Genomic DNA, 20,744 nt, shown 5'->3' on the forward strand with positions numbered 1-20,744 from the left:
CTAGAGCCTCATCAAGTAAGGAAGTTGCCAGCCCCCAGGGTTTCCTGTCCTTTAACTTACCTACATCCCAAGATCTCTTCTCAGTCCTCTGATTCTCCATTGTTGAGCTTTTCATCCCAGCCAAACCAACAACTTCCCTGTCTCTCACAGAAGGTGGACTGCATATTGTTTCCTTGACCAATGGGACATTCTGTATTGCCACCTTAACTCAGAGCCAAACTACAAGAGATGATTTGCACAAAGAGGAGCACGTGAAGGGAGTGGCAATGTTAGCCGGGAAGCTGAGTTTTAAAGAAGATCGGAAGGCTTTGTCAATTTCTCCTCTCTACAGAGCCAGGGAGATCTGCTCAGAGGATTTGTTAATTTCCTCCTTGCCTCTGGAAGGTTCTGTCAGTTTCACCTCCCCTTCTAGGAGGCAAAGAGGACATTAACAAATCTTCTAAGCAGCCATTTCCCTGGCTCTGTAGAGAGGGGAGATTGACAAAGCCTTCCCATCTCTTTTAAAACTCAGCCTCCTGGCTAACATTTGCAACTCCCGTCATGTGCTCCTTCTCGTGTAATTCATCTCTTGTAGCTTAGCTCTCAGGTGATCAGCCACTACAAGCACAATACTGCACATCAGGGGCCGTACCTGTCCTACCTTTCCCCAGTTATCCCAGGCATGTGAAGCAAGTGGGAACAGAGCTCTGCATCCCGAGAAACCCAGTGTTTGACAAAGTAAGTTTCTAGCCCTTAAGGTTGCTAAGACAGGGCTAAGTTGCAAAGGCAGTGCAACCTTAAGGTTGCTAAGAGAGTTCGTAACGCTGGGTGACATTGCAGGAGCAAGGAAGGGCCGTGCCCCTGATAGGGAAGTAGAGTTTCCAAGGGATTTCACCTGCCCGATTTTGTACCTTAAGGGCTAGGAACAAACGTGCGTGCTTAATGTGAATTTTGATTCTCGGGAGAAGACGCTGCAGGCCCAGTGTCTTGTGTGGTGTGGCTGCAGAATGCAAACATGCTCTTCAGCCTCTTTTCCAGCCAAGGTTTTTCTGACCTTAACACTAGTCTTGCTTTGACCTGTTTCCCCACTAACCGTGCCATGCCTCATCTACCCCCCCCCCCCCCGCCATTCGCTTGCCAAACCCTGACCCTTCCTCCCGACAGTGGAACAAAATATATTACAGGCGTCTTGCAAAACAGGTTCTGTGCCTCTGAGGGCTTACGAGGTGGGCGTGGGTGGTTCAGTTGTTCCTCATTCAGAAGGTGCTCACTAAATCAGTCCATCCAAACTAATCAGCAGCTCCGTACCTCTGACCAAAGAATTTGGAGGCCATCTTCCAGCATGAAGAGGGAACTGCCACTTTTCTTTCTTTCTTTGACTTTCTCCCCCACCCCCAGTACAAGTAATTTGTCTCCTGTGTCAGAGACGGTTCCAGTTGGACTGGTTCTGAATTGCTTTGGGGATTGGAGCAGAACTCCAGAGTTCTGCCAAGCTAGCTAGAACTCATCCCATGGAGATGGGATTGCCTGTCAGGCTGTGTCGAGTCTCTCTACACAAGACGCCTCGGCGGGTGTTTGTCAAGGGTAGGGAGATGCAATATTAGCTGGGAAGCATAGTTTAAAAAGACAGAGTTGACGCAGATCGCTCCTCAGAGGGTTTGTTCATTTCATCTTTGCCTCTCAGAAGGCTCCGTCAATTTCACCTCTCCAGTCTAAAACTGTGTGGGATCGCGATGAGAGGGCAGCCAGGAATGGAAATGGGCTGGAGCTGCCTTCCAGAGCAGGGCTTGGACCTGGAGACGTTAGAATGGGCTGAAGTTTCCCTTCTGGCATTTCACAGCCCCTTCGCACAGCTCCAGTGTATAGCAAAGCCTTGTCCTGCCACTGGCTCTGTCTTTTTAAATTACCCTTCTCGGTTAACATTGCATCTCCCCACATGTGTTCTTCACGTGTCAGATGTCTTGTGTAGAGAGACTCAGAGACTATGGCTTTTGTGGAAGCTGTTGTGGCTAAGGGATGGAGCTGGGACTCTTTGGTTTGATCTCCTCTTTATCATGAAGTCATTGAGTAGTCTGACTGAGGTGAGCCATTCTCTCAGTCTCCCTTTCCTTTATCTGCAATATGGATAATAAATAATAATAATAGAGCTTATATACCACTCTTCTAGACATAGCCATGACCCATTCAGAGCGATGATCAAGGTCAGTGTTGTTATTATCCCCACAGTACAGCGGGGGAGCTGGGCTGAGAGGAGGGGCTCACCCAAGGCCACCTGCTGAGTTCATGGCAGTAGTGGGATTCGAACCCGCAGAGTGCTGATTCATAGCCCAACCACTTAACCACTATGTTACAGCAGTTCACATAACAGTGTGCTTACATAACACTCTTCTAGATAGACTAGTTCCAAACTCAGAGTGGTGAACAAAACCAGTGTTGTTGTTATCCCCACAATGCCCTGACCTGGATAGGCCAGGTGAGCCTGATCTCATTAGATCTCAGAAGCTAAGCAGGGTCGGCCTTGGTTAGCACTTGGATGGGAGACCTCCAACGAACACCAGGGTTGCAGAGGCAGACAATGGCAAACCACCTCTGTTAGTCTCTTGTCATAAAAACCCCACCAGGGGGGTCACCATAAGTCAGCTATGACTTGAGGGCACTTTCCACCACCACATAGTCCCCACAATACAGCTGGGGAGCTTGGGCTCAGAGGAGGGACTCACCCAAGGTCATCTCCTGAGCTCATGGTCGTGGTGAGATCTCAACCAGTGGCGTGCTGATTTGCAACCCAACCACTTAACCACTAATATGAAACCAGGTCTACCTTGCAGGATTATCTGTAAATTAATGTATCTCAGAGCTAAGCTACAAGTGATGCCTGACACAGGTTGGACACTTGTCAGCTTCCCTCAAATTTTGATGGGAAATGTAGACATCCTGGTCTTGCAGCTGTAATGGAGAGCCAAGCTGTAAAACCAGGACGCCTACGTTTCCCATCAAAACTTGAGGTAAGCTGACAAGTGTCCAACCTGTGTAAGGCATCACTTGTAGCTTGGCTCTCAGGCACTTTAAGTATGCTAAATATGAAGCATGATTGTTTAGACAGAAGTGCGGCTGCTAAAGGGAGTGAATAGCAGTGACACACTTGTCCTTCACATCTTGTACTGGTTTCCTATCGTTTGTTTGTTTGATTGATTGATTGATTGATTGGTTGGTTGGTTGGTTGGTTGGTTGGTTGGTTGGTTGGTTGGTTGAAAACATTTCTATCCTGCCTTATTCCCTTGGACTCAAGCTCAAGTTTTCTAAGCTTTAACAATTCTAGGGATCGCTTCAGAGGTTCTAACCATGTTGCACACATTACCTGTAGAATTGGGTACTTGGGGTTGCCAACTGTGAGTCTGGAAATTTCTGGAGATTTGGGGGTGAAGCCTGGGGAAGACAGGATTTGGGCAGGGAAGGGATCAGAGTAGGGTATAATGCCATAGAGTGCACTCTCCGAAGCAGGCATTTTATCCAGGGGAACTGATCACTCTACTGATCAGTTGTAATTCCAAGAGATCTGCAGGCCCCACCTGGAGGTTGGCAACATAGGCTCGCTATTGAATTTGGCAGTTTTGCAAGGTGGCTGGTTCTGTTTGAATATATCCTGTGGTGCTAACTGAGCCTCCATAAACCAGGATTCCAAATTGGGATTAAACTACAGTTTAGAATTTGTTTGTGGGGAAGAAGGCGACTCCACTTTTCCCAGACGCCTGCATTCACACATGACCCAACAAAAGTAAGTCTAGTTTCAAGCGCGGAAGCTTTCAGTGGAGTGAGGAGAGGGCAGAAGGTTCACAAGATTGCTGCAAACAAGCTGTCGCGAGCAGAGGTTTGTTGTGATCTTTGAATGTAGCTACTGGTTCCGTCTACAGCTGCGTGGATGCACTTTGTCTTTTGTCTGCAAAACAAAGAAACAGATTACCTGGAAGGGGAAGGAGGGTGAACTGCCCCAAGGAGTTAAAGATCTAAAATTTACGAAGTTTGTACGCACCAAAGGAAGTGATTTATAAACCTCTTTTGTGTTCCCCTGAAAGGACATTAGCTGGGGGAAAGCCTTTATCGTTGATCTATGACATTACTCAAGAGGGTTGAGCCAAATTTCTGTTCCCGCTGCTGCTGTTTACAAAGGAGCTGTTCGGGGTGGCAGATTGAATGCGCTTCTCAAGAAAAAGCCAGATGGACCAAGCTGGGGCTGAGGTTCCTTTTTCATTGGTCATGAAGAATGGGAAAAGGAGTGCTGGGCTGAGAAGTTGAGGCAGTCCTGCAACCGCCTCCACACAGTTTGGCTAGTTTACTGTAGAGCTGTGACCATACCACGATCTGTCAACAGTAGGATTTTGAGTCGGACCTGGAATGTCAGGGCTTTAGTCCTCTTCTGGGGCCACCAAGGAAAGAACTGGACTGGCCAGGTGAGGCTCTGGGATCGAGGTGGGAGGGATGGGCCAGAGGTTGGTTTCTGTTTGGCCCAATGAGAACTTTTGCTCTTAGCTCCACCCCCCACTTTGCTCAGGCTCTCCCTTCTGACTCTCTGGTGTGGCTAACTTGTGTTGCTGGCCCTAAGCCTGTGCGTTGGATGTCTTGAGTTTTGGCTTTGCTCAGGTAATAGAGCTGTGCTGTAGGAAATGGCTCAGAGAGATGCTTGGGATAAATGGACAGGGACTGTAGACCATTCTACTGGACACTGTCAGTTGATGTAGATGTGCTCCTACTGGGTAATTTCTGCATCATTAAAGATGTTGTGTTTAATTACTTATTCTTTGTTCAAGCAATGATTCTTCTCTGTGTTCGGATTTATGCTTGTTTTAAAATTTCTGCATCCTTTACCCTATTATATTTGTTCATTGAATGTCCTAGCTGTTGTTCATATTGACTTGCACTGTGTAATCGGCGTTGGGTCTCAGCAAGGAAAGTGGACAATCAATCAATCAGTCAATCAATTTGAATGTCAGTGGCAGCCAGTTAATGCAGATTCTATTGGCCTCTTTCTCTCTGAATAAGTGATACTGCGGTGTCCCTATAGGTTTTAATGTTTCAGTTGTGAGCTGCCTGGAGAGGTGGCATACACATTTAATAAACAAACAGGATGTGTTTGATCCGGTCACACCTGATGCAAAGAGGCGGCAGAAGAATCTGCTCCATTGAAAGCTAATTGGAAGTGAAGGGCAAGCTAGAACAGTACATCATAAAGAGACACAGCAGGCAGCCTCCTCTGTCTGAGGTCATGTTGGGCTTTTCCTTTTTTGGGAGGGGAATTTAATATATATCCCAAAGAAGTCTTTCAATCTCACGGAGAATCTTCCGCTGAAATCCAAAATGGCATTCAGGCATGGCAGCCCCGTTTTTCAGCTACTGCCATCAAAAGAAGAGCTCCCAAGATGTGGAAATGGTTCTTTTTGCACCATCTAATTATGAATACATCACACAGTGAGAGGTTGTATAAAGAAGAGGACTTGATGGGCTGAAATTCTCTGGTATCTAAAATGTCCTTCCTGCATCTTAGTGTCAGGTTTTGGTACCTGCTTAGCTAACCTGTGTTGTAGCCAGAAATACAAAAATCCCCATGCAAATTACAGCCACCTCTGGCCCCCAGGACATTTCATCCTTTACCTTTACTGAAATCTTGTAAAATCCATCAGCACTCCCGGGCTGTGGTCTGATGGCTGCTTTTGGTATCCAGAAAGTCCTGCATTCAGAGCGTCAACCAAAAAGCTGCAGCCGGTTCATTGTGGGTTTCTTTTTCCTTTCAGGCCGGGCAGCCGTGCCGAGTGCATACTCTGCAAAATCAATACAGCTCCTGGCTCCCTTGCAGAACCCGTCAAGGCGACATAAATCGAGGCTGCTCTGCAGATTGATTAATCAGCTAATGTTTGGAAAGTGCCCTGAAGTGCCCCCCTTTCCCCTGCCTGGACTTATGTACGTTCTAACAGCAAGGCAGCTATTAGGGGAGGCAGAATTTCCCTGTATCCAAGGCAAAGACTGATCTAATCCAGTTTTGGAGCGATGAGAATTCAAGTGGCTTTGCCACAGATACACGGATTGGGGGGCTGCCAGCCCGCATTTGGGTGAGACTGCAGGGGTGTGTTTTCTGTGCAGATCCTCTTGCTTGCCCCACAAGTTTACAGTGAACACACGTACAATTCATCAGCACGTGTTGAGTAATTCTCATATTACTTTCAACGTGTGTACAGGTCAAATGCACGCTTTCAACCATGTAATCGTCCAGGTAATGCAGTCTGTGGTTTTCTTTGTCGAGTGAACATGAGTTGACGTTTGCATACAAACAAATTTCCGTGTGTTCACTGGTAGCATGTGAACAGGGCTCTCCTCTCAGGGTGTCGCTACATGAGACATCTGACACGTGAAGAATACGTGTCGGGAGATGCAATGGTAGCCAGGGAGGGTAGTTTTAAAAGACAGAGCTGGCAGCAGGGCAAAGGCTTTGCTACACACTGGAGCTGTGTGAAGGGGCTGTGAAAGGACAGAAGGGAAACCTCTGCCTATTATAACCTCTCCAGGTCCAAGCCCGGCTCTGGAAGGCAGCTCCACACAGTTTTAGACTGGAGAGGTGAAATTGACAGAGCCTTCAGGGAGGCGAAGCTGAAATTAACAAATTCTTTGAGGAGTGATCTCCGCTAGCTCTCTTTTTAAACTACGCTTCCCGCCTAACATTCCGCCTCCCTACACTTGACGAACACAGGCTCTCGTGTAGAAAGACTCTCAGTCTCAGACCCTGGAAGGTGAGAGGGCAGAGCATTCACAAGGGGAAAGGGGCTTGCAGTGGCTGAGCATGCTGCTGGGAAGACTGAGCCCTACGAGGAAAGGCTGAGGGCCTTGGGAATGTTTAGTTTGGAGAAGAGGAGGTTGAGGGGGGACATGATTGCTCTCTTTAAATATTTGAAAGGCTGTCATTTGGAGGAGGGCAAGGAGCTGTTATAGTTGGCAGCAGAGGGTAGGACCCGAAGCAACGGGCTTCAATTACGTGCAGAAAGGCACCGGCTGGATATTAGGAAAAACTTTTTCACATTCAGAGTAGTTCCAAGGTGGAATCAGCTGCCTAGGGAGGTGGTGAGCTCCCCTTCACTGGGGCAGTTTTCAAGAAGATGCTGGATGAATCTTTGTCAGGGATGCTTTAGGTTCATCCTACATTGGGCATGGGTTGGACTAGAGGGTCTGTATGGCCCCTTCCAACTCTGTGATTCTGTGAACCTGACCCAGGTTCAGTCCTCAGCCTCTCCAGTTTAAAAAGATCAGGTTGTAGATCAGGCGAAAAACTTCAACCTGAGACCTGGGAGACCTATGGCCAGTCCAAGCAGAGAAGGCTGACCTTGATAGACCAATGATCGGACTTGGTAGAAGGTAGATTCATTTAGAGAGGGGCCACTGCCAGTGGTAAAGTATCTGCTTTGCGCACCGAAGGATGCAGCTTCAATCCTCCAGTTGAAAAACTCAGGGTGGAAATACATGTTGAAAATTACCTGGGGACACTCAAGTGCAGGATTGCATGTGTGGACCTCAGTTCATGTGTCCCTTGCTCAGCGGACGTGCATGTCACTTTCACGGGAGCTCCCTTTGTGTGATCGCATCTGCAAGAGATTCCAGCGAGCAGAGCGCCAATTCAGCTCCATTTTGGCTGCGAGAACAAGTCCTGTAGGCTCCTTCGACTTGCCAATTTGCATTTCGTTGAGGTGTGAGAAAATGTCAAGATCTGCATTTCAATGAATGGAGGTGGGGGAAATGGGGATACTTTTAGCAGTTGAGGAGGAACTGATATCGAATGTGTGAATGTATTCATGCGGAGTAAATTGAAGTGTGGCTGTGTGAGCGAGTGCATGGAAAGTTGGAGGGGGGTGTTATGCCTGAAAAGGGTTATCTCCTCCAGTGCCCCACCCAATAAGACACTGGAGGCCAAGAATAAGAAGAGGGTTAGATTTATTTCATTGTTGCAATAGCAGGAGGGAAACCAGGCCTTACAAGCCCCCAAAATTGTTTCCCTCTGGCTCCTCCCTTGAGCAGCAGAGTTTTTATAGTATTTTTGACATCACAGTATCTGTATACCTAATTACAGTACGATTGGTTTGCGGTTTATGTCGCTGTTAGAAATTTCAGCACGCATATCACCTTTTTAGTGCAAAGACAGCTCGTATCACATTTGCGCATGTGTGACACTACAGAATAAGCCATTGTCTCGAGTATGTTACCTTTTAAGAATTCCTTTCTGGCTGAATGTATCTGGCAAACAAACAATGCGATTATACCGTTATCTTCTGAGACAAAGCTCTGAATTCTTGCTTTCAGTACTCAATGTAACTAAACACAGTTTCTCAAAGTTGCTAAGCGATTGTGAACTGCTTCTTGCAAACACATAAGAAGTCACCGCTTGTATTAGGTTCATCAGCATACAATTAATTGTTATGATAGGTGAGCTTGACCGTGCTATCAGGGGGACACATAAAATGAGGCTCACTTGAGTGTCCCTAGGTTAGATGACTAGTGTAGATAGATCCTCAGGTAGAAGGTGATGTGAAAGACCTCGACCTGAGAGTGGCTGTCTGTTAGAGTAGACAAGCTTGACCCCCAGTGAACATTGATTAGACTTGGAGTAAGGCAGCTTCATGCATTCAAAGTTGGCTTGGTGGGACGAAAACTTGACTAAGCCACTAGGCAATTGGGTTGTTACTACCATGTTTGTGTAACGGTTAGCGAGCTGCTGTAGAACAGTGGTTAAGTGGTTTGGTAGCAAATCAGCACTCTGCTGGTTTGAATCCCACTCCTGCCTTGGGTGAGCCACTCCTCTCAGCCCCAGCTCCCCAGCTGTATTGTGGGGATAATAATAACACTAACTTGTTCACCACTCTGGGTGACACACTAATCTGTCTAGAAGAGCAGTTTGTAAGCTCGGTGTTACTATTACTATTACTATTACTATTACTATTACTATTACTATTACTATTACTATTACTATTACTATTACTATTACTATTACTAAAGAATAATAACATTCAATTTATATACCGCCCTTCAGGACAACTTAACGCCCACTCAGAGCGTTTACAAAGTATGTTATCCCTACAACAAAACATCCTGTGAGGTGGGTGGGGCTGAGAGAGCTCTGAGAGAGCTGTGACTACCCCAAGGTCTCCCAGCTGGCTTGAAGTGGAGCAGTGGGGAATCAAACCCTGTTCTCCAGGTTAGAGTCCCGTGCTCTTAACTACTACACCACACTGACTCTCATTACTATTACTATTACTATTACTATTACTATTACTATTACTATTACTATTACTATTACTATTACTATTACTATTACTATTACTATGTCAACCTAGGGCCTAGGCTCATGACCCATTTGGCTGTGGAACTTCACTGGGTGACCTTGATCTGGTCATTCTCTGCCACCCTATCCTACCTCAGAGGGCTGTTGTGAGGAATGAATGAGGAGAGCAGTGGGACAAAACCATGTATATGCCTTGGAGGAAGTGGAAGAGAAACGTGTTTAGATACTGTAGTCAGGAGTTTTGTTTTCTGTTCTTTTGGCTCCAGATCTGAACTTTAGGGGAGTTTGAGTCCATTTAATACAGGTCAAAATGATTGAATCTCGATCCGTTCAGCATTGAGTGACAGCTGTGGGGATAGGGGGGGCAATCTCTTGCATTGATCTGGGATGGGAGACAAATGTATTTGATTGCTGCCTGTTTCAATGCTGACAGCAAGCTCTGACGTATCGAGAGGATAAATAAAAGACGGCATTTTGTCCACCTTGGGAGCCTTCTAAAAATCAGTTGTCTACTAGGAAAGTCCTGACTTGTGATGGGAAATCCCAGAAAGCAAAGCCTGGGAGAATGGTTAGAGATGTAGGAAGCTTGGACTTGACATGACAGTCACGTGCTAGCCGATGCTGAGAGAGAGAGGGAAACGAAGCACCTGGTATTCATCTCTCTTGACATGGGCCCCTTTCCACACTACTCACCTTCGTCCGGAACGCTGCAGAACGTCGCAAAAAAAATGCGGAAGATAGAGTCTTCTCATGCGAGTTTTGTGCTATTGAGACAATGCATGAATTGGTTTTAGATGATATTAAAGTTCAGCTTGACCTGGAAACGGTTGAACCATCCCTAACCTGGTGTTTGCCAAACTTCCCATAGCCGAGACACACTTTCCCGATTTAAATATGGAGGCACTGCTTCCCCATTTCTGCTGCTTCATGTGGAGGTATTGCATGCATGTGCAGCAGCAGAAAGTGAAAAAAAAAACTCACATTCCACACTGCTTTTGCATGGGGGAAAAAAGAAAAAGCTTGGGAGAAAGGCAGGAGCGCTCCCTTCTCCAGCGTCAGCTTTCCGAGCCCATTTGCTCTCTCCTTTTTTTATAGAAGCCTATCCCCTGATGTCTGTCTGCGTGGAGCACAGGTTGGCTCCGTGGAGAACTCGTAAAAGAAGTAACGAGTAGAGTGAACCGCAGTGCTGGAAATTGGAGGGCATTGAACTCCATGAGCAAAGAAGGAAGCAAGGAAGGTTTAGATGATACAAAGAGGAACTCTGGCTTTCGATACTCTATATACAGCAACAACTAAACCACCAGATCTCCAAGCATCCCGAAATGTCTCTCTTCCTCACTCGTGCTGTAAATATAGGTATCGACGCTGAATTCCTTTTAGCAGTTGCTGCCAGTTCACCTGCTTTTTGATGACCGAGCTTAGCTCTTTGCAACTTGCATTGAGAAAGAAGAGCAGTGTTTCAAAACACGTGGAGAGTGTGTATAACTCGACAAAAACAAGCGGGGGGGAACCCCAACCTGATAAACAAGTCAGGAACCAACAGGGTTGAGCGGCCAAGAAAATATAAAATATTAAAGAAACATAATTGTTTATTGCACAGTGCATAAACAATTAAAAACAATGGGGGGGGAGTTAAAAACCTTGAGACCTAGTAACATCTGTTACACAGAGACACGAAATCGTTAGCGCATATACAGAGACCAAATGCGTTTTGGCCCTCTCGGCTTTCCTCGGTGGTCTAATTTGTTATGAGATGTAGAACAGGACTGCCACATCACGATATGCCGTCTCTGTAGGGCTGTGTATGGACAAATTATTGGAAATGCATCCATTGGATGGTAACCTATTCAGTGATGTAAATGCAATAGTGTCTTTAGACAAGAGGCCACGGAATTTCTTAGAATGCATCTGAGACTGCTCTGGAATCTCTGCTTGTGGAGCATGTGTGCATGTTTGCACATTGGGAAGGTGCTTTTCCTTCCCAAGAAGTGAAATAGTAAAGAGTCCAGTAGCACATTTAAGACTAACCAAATTTATTGTAGCACTAGCAACAAAGCCCATTGTGGGAAAAAATACAACGGGCTCTAGAAAAGGGAGGGTGGGCAGGCAGGTATTCCATCCTCCTCCATCACTGATCCTGGCTGGATAAAGGCAGGGGGGCAGACATGACCACCTCCGCTGCACCTGATCCCGGCCAAGCGAAGGGGGGTAGGCATTGCCACCTGCTATGCGCCTGATCCCGGCCGGGTGAAGGGGCAGGCATGACCGCCTGCTCTGCACCTGATTCCAGCCAGGTGAAGGGGGGGGCATTGCCTCCTGCTCCACACCTGATCCCTGCTGGGTGAAGTCAGTGGGACAGGCATTACCTCCTACTCTGCGCCTGATCCAGGCCAGGTGAATGGGAGCGGACATTATCTCATGCTCTGCTCCTGATCCTGGCCAGGTGAAGGGGCAGGCATTGACACTTGCTCCTTGTCTGATCAAGGCTGGGAGAAGGGTGGGCAGGCATTGCCACCTGCTCTGCACCTCATTCCAGCCGAGTGAAGGGAGAGAGCATTGCCACCTGTTCCACTCCTGATCCTGGCCAGCTGAAGGTAGGGAGTGGACATTGCCACCTGCTCTGCATTTGATCCCAGCCACGTGAAGGGAGGATGGACATTGCCACCTGTTCCACGCCTGATCCAGGCCGGGCGAAGGTGAGGCGGGTATTGCCGCCTGCTCTGCTCCTGATCTCAGATCAGTTAAAGGTGGAGCAGGCATTGCCTCTTGCTCTGTGCCTGATTCTAGCCAGGTGAATAGGGGATGGCATTGCCACCTGCTCTGCTCATGATCCCAGCTGGGTGAAGGTAGGGGAACAGGCATTGCTGCCTGCTCTGCTCTCGATCCTACCCAGGTGAAGGCGGGGGGTAGGCATTGTCATCTGATCCACTGCTGATCTTGACCAGGTGAATGGGGGAGCAGGTATTGCCACCTGCTCCACTCTTGATCCCAGCTGGGTAAAGGCAGGGGCAGGCATCGCCACCTGCTTTGCTTCTGATCCCAGCTGGGTTAAAATGGGGGTTGGGTATTGTCACCTGTTCCGCTCCTGATCCCAGTTGGGTGAAGGTGGGGGGCGGACATTGCCTCCTGCTCCACTCCTGATCCCAGCTGAGTGAAGGGGGGGCTGGCCATTGCCACCTGCTCCCCTCTTGATCCTAGCTGGGTGAAGGGCAGGCTGGCATTGCCACCTGCTCCCCTCCTGATCCCAGCTGAGTGAAGGGGGGCTTGGCATTGCCACCTGCTCCCCTACTGATCCCAGCTGGGTGAAGGGCAGGTGGGCATTGCCACCTGTTCCACACCTGATCCCGGCCTGAGGTTCCTGCTCTGGCATGCTCTCTGGAGGCCTGGCTGCCTTATCTGGGCTTTCCTCCACAGCAGCACCCTCTGGATACGCACCAGGGTAGGAAGTGAGTTGTCTTGAATATCTTTAGCCTTTTATATAGTAGGATAAGCTTTTGAGATCTACAGCTCTCTTCATCTCCATGCATCTGACAAAGAGAGCTGTAGTTCTCGAAAGCTTATGCTACAGTAAAGTTGGTTAGTCTTAAAGGTACTACTGGACTCTTTACTGTTTTGCTACTACAGACTAACACGGCGAACTCCTCTGGATCTTCCCAACATGGGAATCCAGGCACGTTTCTTGACTACTACCCCCCTCTCAATATATTGGGTAGGTGAACAAAGCAAGTCAGCTTGTGGGGGGGGGGACTAATATAAACTGTTTCTCAGAACTGAAGTTCCCATTTTTAAAGTTTATTCTAAGCTCAGACGGATGAGCAGATGTGAGGAGGGCTGAGGGAGTGGAAAGAGAGAACTTAGAAGCAAAAGTTTCTAGCTAATTCCAAATTTAGATGGTTTCTCCAGTAGTCACGCCTCTCCCCCCCCCTGCCTTGTGAAAGTGGCCCAAGCACCCCATCGCGATCACAGCTGCAAGGTGATGGTGACTGATGGGAAAAAACTGTCTGTAGGGTTTCATGCGAAGGAGGGGGATTGTCCTTGACCAATCAAAAAGAGGGAGGGCCTATGCAAATATTATTTCTAGAAAGGTCCTCGCTAAGGAATGGTGTCCCCAGACATGGGGACATTATTTGCCTAGCAGAAACAAACATGCCTATCGAGGTCTAGTCACTTTATGAAAAATGAACGTGGAGATTCTCAGGATGCGGAATTCTGTGTCTGGTAGATGTCACTTGCGGCATTCGTGTGGGTCAGGCATAGTGTTTCTGATCAAAACCGTAGAATCCGACGTTTTACGCCAGATACAATTCTGTAAACATGAAATTCCAGCTCTGTAGCCTTGCCTTCGAAATGGGCAGCTCCTTTGACCCAGTGTCATTTATCGTTTTGTCCCAGCAAATATTTGTATGTTCAGACCTCCTTGTTTCATCTGACACCATTCTAGAGCAAAGTCCTGTGAGGTTTGACCCCTGGGCCCAGCTGCAGAGGCCAAAGTCAATATTCCTGTAACTGGCTGGTTGTTGCTGAAAATGAATGGGGGACAAGGTGGCCTGATTAAGGGCGGGGGGGGGGAGTTGCAAATGTAAATGCAAAAGTGATGCCACCTGGAATCTTCTAAACTAGCACCTCTTACTCCAGTGAAGCGAAGAAAAGCCAGAACTGACTCTGCTTTGGGGAAGAGATGCTGTTTGGTTTTAGTTTCCAAAGAAAGGGGAGATCAAAGCTGTGGTTTGGAGAGGAGTGAATAAACCACGGTTTATGGTTTGGATGAAAGGGCCGCCTGAGATGCAAACATGCAAGTGTTTAATTTCTCAGTGGCGCATGAGTGGAAGGAGGGAATGCATAAGCAAGAAGATTTCTGCAGCTTGTTCTTACGATGGAAACGTCCAAAAACCAGTGGGAGAACACTTCAATCTACCAGGACATTCCACCAAAGACTTAAAAGTCGCTGTGGTTCAACAGAAACCCTTCAAAAACAAAATCCAACGGGAGGCTGCTGAATTGGAATTCATATGCAAATTTGACTCTGTCAAGCTGGGACTGAATAGAGACTATGAATGGTTATCACATTATCACAGGTAACAGATTTCCTTTACAGAGGCGTGGTCTGGGGGAGCCCAGAGACGCCTGGTGTGGGCTTTGTTTGTCAATTGTCTCAGCCTGAGTGCCTGTGGGCTTTCGGGGACCACAGTTCTCTTTGTCAGATGCAGCTGGCAGGGAGAGCTGTGATTATCGAGGGCTTATACTACATAGGAATTGTATACCTTCACTGCGGCAAACTGACTCCACACCAAAAGGAGATGTTTACATTTACAAGCAAAGGAATGTTTTGATTGCCTTCACACTAATTGCATTCTGTCTTCTTGTGATATATGTCCTGTTCTTTCCCCTCCCCTCCTCTTCTGTATTTGACCAGTTCGGATCAGGCATCTGATGAAGAGAACTTGATTCTCGAAAGCTTATGCTACAATAAAATAAAATTGGTTAGTCTTAAAGGTGCTACTGGACTCTTTTTGATTTTGCTACTACAGACTAACACGGCTAACTCCTCTGGATCTATTTCCATAAAAGATGCCATAGGGTTAATAAAACAAGTTTACAAAGACATAGCATTAGCAAGAATCCAATACAGAGCTGACAAAATGCTGAAACAGAATATAAGCAATTCTAGGGCTGACGTTAGACAACGTGAAGCACAGGTAGCTGATAAGAGCACATATTTAAGACAAAAGATAGGACATAAGGCAACATGGTGGTGAAGTCTATGGTCCTTAACTCATTAGCAAAGCATCTGAGAGCTCCTCCCTACCATATAAAAGCCTTTTTGAATAATTCGGTTTTGCATCGTTTGCGGAAAGCCAGGAGAGTGGAGGCTCTCCTGACGTCCTCAGGCAGGCTGTTCCACAGGGTGGGGGCCACCACAGAGAAAGCCCTTGTACAGGCTACTGTTGACTTCACCTGTGTGCAGGGTGGCACCTGCAGGAGACCCTGTTCGGATGAACGAAGCTGCCGTGGAGAAATATAGTGAGAGAGGTTTTATCCAGTTTCCAGATTTTGTCTCCTTTGCTCCTTCTCCCACTGGTGTGTGTGTGTGTGGGGGGGGGGGGTTGCTCAAACAGCTGCAGTATCTTGGCACCCTCTGAAAAGGCCCTGATGTGTGTGTGTGTATACTTTTGCAGAGCGATTGTTAAAAGCATCCGGGAGGTCAGTGCCACAGGGAAACATTTATTTGTGTTTTTGATCAAAGCGCTGCATTGTTCCGTCTCTGCCTGACCCTGTGGTCACCTTCACTGTGATGCCATGAACACACCCCAGTGTCCTTCACAGAGACACAGTCCAGAAAATGAGGGGCCAAAGGACTTACTCGGAGATGTTCACACACACACACACAGCCCGCCTAAACATCTGCAAGTGGTGCTGGAGTCAGTTTCTGGTTCTAAGGCCCTTCTGGAGTGGAAGAACAAAAGAGATGGGATTTAGCTGTTTCTCAGTGCAGAGTTGCTCCAGCCTAAGCCCACGGACACGGATGGGCTTAGATGCAACGCTGCTCAGGTTCGCCTTGTCTGATTCGCCGCACTTTGCTTAAGTGACATTCTGGGGTTGAATTTGTGTTTTTGAAAGGACTCTCCTCTATACACACACAGCAGCTGCGCAGAATGGCAAAGAATGGCAGCTGCGCAGCCCAAAGAGTTTCAGAACTTTGCTACGTATGTGGTAAGGTTGCCAACCCTGGGTTGAAAAAATTCCTGAAGATTTGGGGGCGGAGTTTGGGGAGACCAGGGTTTGGGGAGGGGGGGACCTCGATGAGGTATAATGCCGTAGTGTCTATGCTCCAAAGAAGTCATTTTCACCAAGGAACTGATGAGATCAGTCATGATTCCTGGAGATGTCCAGGTCTCACTTGGAGGTTGGCCACCCGGGTGCATGGGAGAGGGCTCCTATCTTGCCCCCAAGCCATTTCCCCCCATGGAAACAGCACCGAATGGGAGTTATTTCCCCATTTTTGCTGCTCCATGTAGACTATTCCGTGCATTCGGAGCAGCAAAAATGGGGAAATAACCACCTCCCCCCTGGTACCCTTCTGATCCCGTTTGGGTTCTCCTTTATTTTTTAGAAACCATTCCCCAGAGTTGCTGTGTGTGTGTAGGGAACCCAGATCCAACTTTTTAAAAACACTAATATGTTGATCGGCCTTTAAAACGCAACATTTCCAGGTCTGTCCATAGATGAAATGGTTTGGGTTAATCATCTGTTTTATAATCAGATTCCATGTTATGGAAACCTCAGTGTAACGACTTTACTGAAATAATGTTAGAAACTTAAAATTTAATAAGCAGAAGCTGCTGTTCCATGTTAGGGAAAGAAACATAGGAAACAGCCCCTGGAAGGTGACAGAATGCAGGAGAACGTGATCCAGGGGTAGATCCGCACATCGTTGGATATTGCTCTATCAATATCTGGGAATCCCAGAAGCCACTTTTAAATTCCTTAGTTACAAACACAACAACTTTATAAGCAGGTATCTCATACCAGGACCAAATGTAGCACTGCGAAAAGACTCAAGATATAGTTCTGTGAAAGAAGATAAGACATGTCCTTTGAAGACAATCTTTTTCCCATTTAAAGTGTTTGTCACAAAGCAGGGAAATTTTGAACAGCAAGATATGAGTTTTCAAGAGTCAAAGCTCTCTTTGTCAGATCTGGGAACTTTGACTCTCAAAAACTCGTTCCTTGGAAATGAGTGCTGTCAAATCGCTTCCAAATAAAAGTGACTCCAAATGAAAGACCTCCAGAACCTCCTATCATTAACAGACTTGCTCAGATCCTGCAAACTGGAGGACGTGTCTTCTTTTATTGAGTCCTGCCATCTCGTTTTAGGCCTTCCTCTTTTCCTACTGCCTTCCACTTTTCCTAGCTTTATTGACTTTTCCAGAGAATCTTGTCTTCTCATGATGTGACCAAAGTATGATAGCCTCAGTTTTGGCATTTTAGCTTTTAGGGAGAATTCAGGCTTGAGTTGATCTAGAAGTTGGTCTTTAAGATGTTATTGGACCCAAACCTCACTTTTCTACTGCAGACCAACACAGCTACCTGCCTGAAACTCTCAGGTTTGAACAGCAAAATTAAGTGGAGGCTGAAGGGTTAAAACCTCCTTCCTTCCGTGCATAGCCCCGAGCAAATTGAGGCTGTAGGAATTTGGAACAAGAGGTGTGTGATCTTCATGTGGATTAGACCTCTTCAGACTCCAAGTAAGGGTTTGTGGGAATGAATGTGCCTCTAGATTTACATACCTCCCCACACACCAAAAGCTGGCATGTCAGTAAGAAGGCTAGGCTTGTTTTCTTGTTTTATTTTGTGTGCAGGGATTGGGGAGTTGTTTGTGTAACTATGGCATCCACTACTTACAGCTGTCCAGCACAAACGTAGCATTACCTTATCAGTGAGAACTAGGACCTTGTCATTCAGGGCAGCAGCCAAAGCTGTCCAGTCTCTTCCCTGACATGTCTGTTCCCATCTGATGAATGCTGTACATGTACATGAAACTTGTTGTCTCCTCTAACCACAGTTCTCCAACCTCACCTTTCATATCATCAACTACCTGAGCCTCTTTTTTGTTTTTACCGGTGATGCCGAGACTTGAACCTGGGACCTCCCCCATGTGAAGTAGATGCTCTGCCCTGAGCTGGTATAATGTGGCATTAGGGTTGCCAGCCTCCAGGTAGTGGCTGGAGATCTCCTGGAATTACAACTGGTCTCCAGGCCACAGAGATCAGTTCACCTGGAGAAAATGGCTACTTTGGGGGTGGACTCTATGGAAGTATGCCATGTCAAGGTCTTTTCTCTCCCCAAACCCCACGTTCTCCAGGTTTCTCCAGGTTTCACCTCCCCAGATCTCCAGGAATTTCCCAACTTGGAACTGGCAACCCTATGTGGAATACCAGACACTGGCTGGAGCAGAAGGAAGCCTGAGTTCCAATTCCTGTTCAGCCTCAGTCCTCTGGGGGAGTGTAGACCAGTTGCAGTTTTTGAGCCTAGCCTTCCTTACAGGGTCGTTGTCCAGACAAAACAGGGGCAGCCTAAAGTATGGCAGCTTGAGCTCTGCAGAGGAAACATGGAAACAAAAAAAATATGAAGCAAGATGGTCACTTTAGGGCCAGGAGGAATTTTTTTCCAGGCCAGTTTGGCCAGGGATCCTGGAGGTTTTTTGCCATCTTCTGGGCATGGAGCAGGGGTCCCTGGGGGCATGGGGGAGGGAGGTAGTCAGGGGTCATTTCGTAGAAAAAGAGCTGCAGGAACTCATTAGCACAACTCATTAGCATAGCTGATTTGTATATGCCACACCCCTTGCCATCACTGGAAGTGTGTCATTAGCATAACTGATTTGCATATGCCACACCCCCTGACACCACCTATCCTGGCTGTTTTGGACTCAATCCTGGCCATTCAGTGCCGAAGGGCCCAAAATGGCAAAAAGGGGCTGAAAATGGCTGAAAAGGGGACCAAAATTGTCCGAATTGGGCCACTGCTGAGCAGGGGAGTGATCCACCACCCATCAGAGGCCTGATCCTGGCCATTTTGGGCCCAATCCGGGCTGTTTTGGGCCTGATCCTGGCCATTTTGCTCCCAATCCGGGCCAAAACAGGCCCAAAAGGGCCAAAAATCAGATGGGTGGGGCCACTTGACATGTGACCTCTTTGGAGAACTACCAGAACTGCATTCCTGTGCATTCCCCCTCAAAAGGAGCCCTGGAGGTAGTTGTGAATTTCCTGCATTGTGCAGGGGGTTGGACTAGATGACCTTGGAGATCCCGTCCAACTCTAGGATTCTATGATTTTGTGATTCTATGACCCTGTTGAGCCCCTCCAATTTTGTCCTGATTGAAAGCAGCGATCTTTGTGTTCTAGAATTTATTTTAGCAACTTGAATTCAGAATCCTAGGAGAATTCTTACTCCTGAAGCGGGCTGCACATTCCTCTCCCAGTGGAAAGACAGCAGACTCAAGTTTAATCACTAAACAGTTACTTAATTGGCTGCTTGTGGAATGTGGCCCCTGGAGGCTGTCAATCCCCCCCCCCCCATGGTTTTTACATAACAGCAGCCAATTGCTAGCTTGCTAGCTATGCTTTAGTTATTTCAAAGAGAGAGAGGGAAGATCAGCTGTTTTAGCTCAGCTAGAACAAGTCACCGAATGCCAGGAACTTCTAAGCTGGAATCAAAAGAAAGTATGTGTGGGGTGAGGATCGAGTGACAGCTGCCGAGCCAGCCCTGATTCTGTGACATATTAATTAAACAAATTAAGCATTTCTTTCGTACAGCTCATGAAGCCAAGCCTGTTTTGGCAAGTCACAAAGAGGGTTATGCAGGTCTCGGACACTGTTGGAAAATTAATAGTAATTGCATGCAGAGTGATTCATTGCGCAGCAGAAATAAGTGGCACAGAGAAAAAAATAAAGAGGTTTACTACGTATTCTGGTAAAAAGAATGACATTGGTAAGAACAAAATAGTAAAGAGTCCAGTAGCCCCTTTAAGACTAACCAACTTTATTGTAGCATAAGCTTTTGAGAGCCACATCTCTTCATCTCTCTGATAAAGAGAGCTGTGGCTCTCGGAAGCTTATGCTACAATAAAGTTGGTTAGTCTTAAAGGGGCTAGTGGACTCTTTACTATTTTGCTACTACAGACTAACATGGCGAACTCCTGTGGATCTATTGGTAAGAACACGATGAATAGCTAACTCAGCTTCCACATCTCTACATCTTGACAGTCTAAAACAACTGGTAGATTGCAATGCCGACCTGAGTGCATGCTGGAATTTCAGTTCCCCCCAAACCCCCAATAAAACTGATCAGCCAATAATCAATCCTAGGTCCCTTCGTTAAGTATGCAACTCCCCTTTTCTCTAGCGGGAAAAACTACTCGATAACTAAGTGGTCCTATAACTAGCTATCTCTAGGTACACTCAAACAACAGTTTAAGTCTTTCATGACTGAAAGGATGGCACTTGCAAAAAACCCAATAAACACCCAGTCCTTGAACACAGATCAAGATGGGTAGCCGTGTTAGTCTGTCTGTAGCCGTGGAAAAGAGCAAGAGTCCAGTAGCACCTATAAGACTAACAAAATTTGTGGTAGGGTAGGAGATGGTTGTTGTGGATTTTCTGGGCTGTGTCACTGAGAGATCTCTGTCTTTTGGTGCTACACCTCTGAAGATGCCAGTCACAGCTGCTGGCGAAACGTCAGGAACTACAATGCCAAGACCACGGCTATACAGCCCGGAAAATCCACAACCATCGTTCTCCGGCCGTGAAAGACTTCGACAATATATTGTAGGGTAGGAGCTTTTGTGAGCCACAGCTCACTTCTTCTTCTTGTATCTGAAGAAGTGAGCTGTGTGGCTCACAAAAGCTCATACCCTACCATTAATTTTATTAGTCTTATAGGTGTTACTGGACCC

The 20,744-nt window shown here is 47.0% G+C and overlaps 1 protein-coding gene across 3 annotated transcripts in view; it reads left to right on the forward strand.

Annotated features, from left to right (window-relative positions):
- The window catches only part of P2RY6 (pyrimidinergic receptor P2Y6), a 63,428-nt gene that overhangs the window by 16,528 nt on the left and 26,156 nt on the right, over nucleotides 1-20,744 (forward strand). The window contains exon 1 of one of the 3 annotated variants that reach the window (XM_054973121.1): nucleotides 13,923-14,367. The exons of 1 other annotated variant lie outside the window; for it this stretch is intronic. The gene's annotated coding sequence lies outside the window, so the exon portion shown is untranslated. Of the gene's footprint in view, nucleotides 1-13,922; nucleotides 14,368-15,983; nucleotides 16,004-20,744 lie in introns of those variants that run through there. One more of the 3 variants, XM_054973123.1, reaches the window with a different exon arrangement.

This window comes from Eublepharis macularius, chromosome 3 (genome assembly GCF_028583425.1).
Source record: "Eublepharis macularius isolate TG4126 chromosome 3, MPM_Emac_v1.0, whole genome shotgun sequence".
NCBI lineage: Eukaryota > Metazoa > Chordata > Lepidosauria > Squamata > Eublepharidae > Eublepharis > Eublepharis macularius.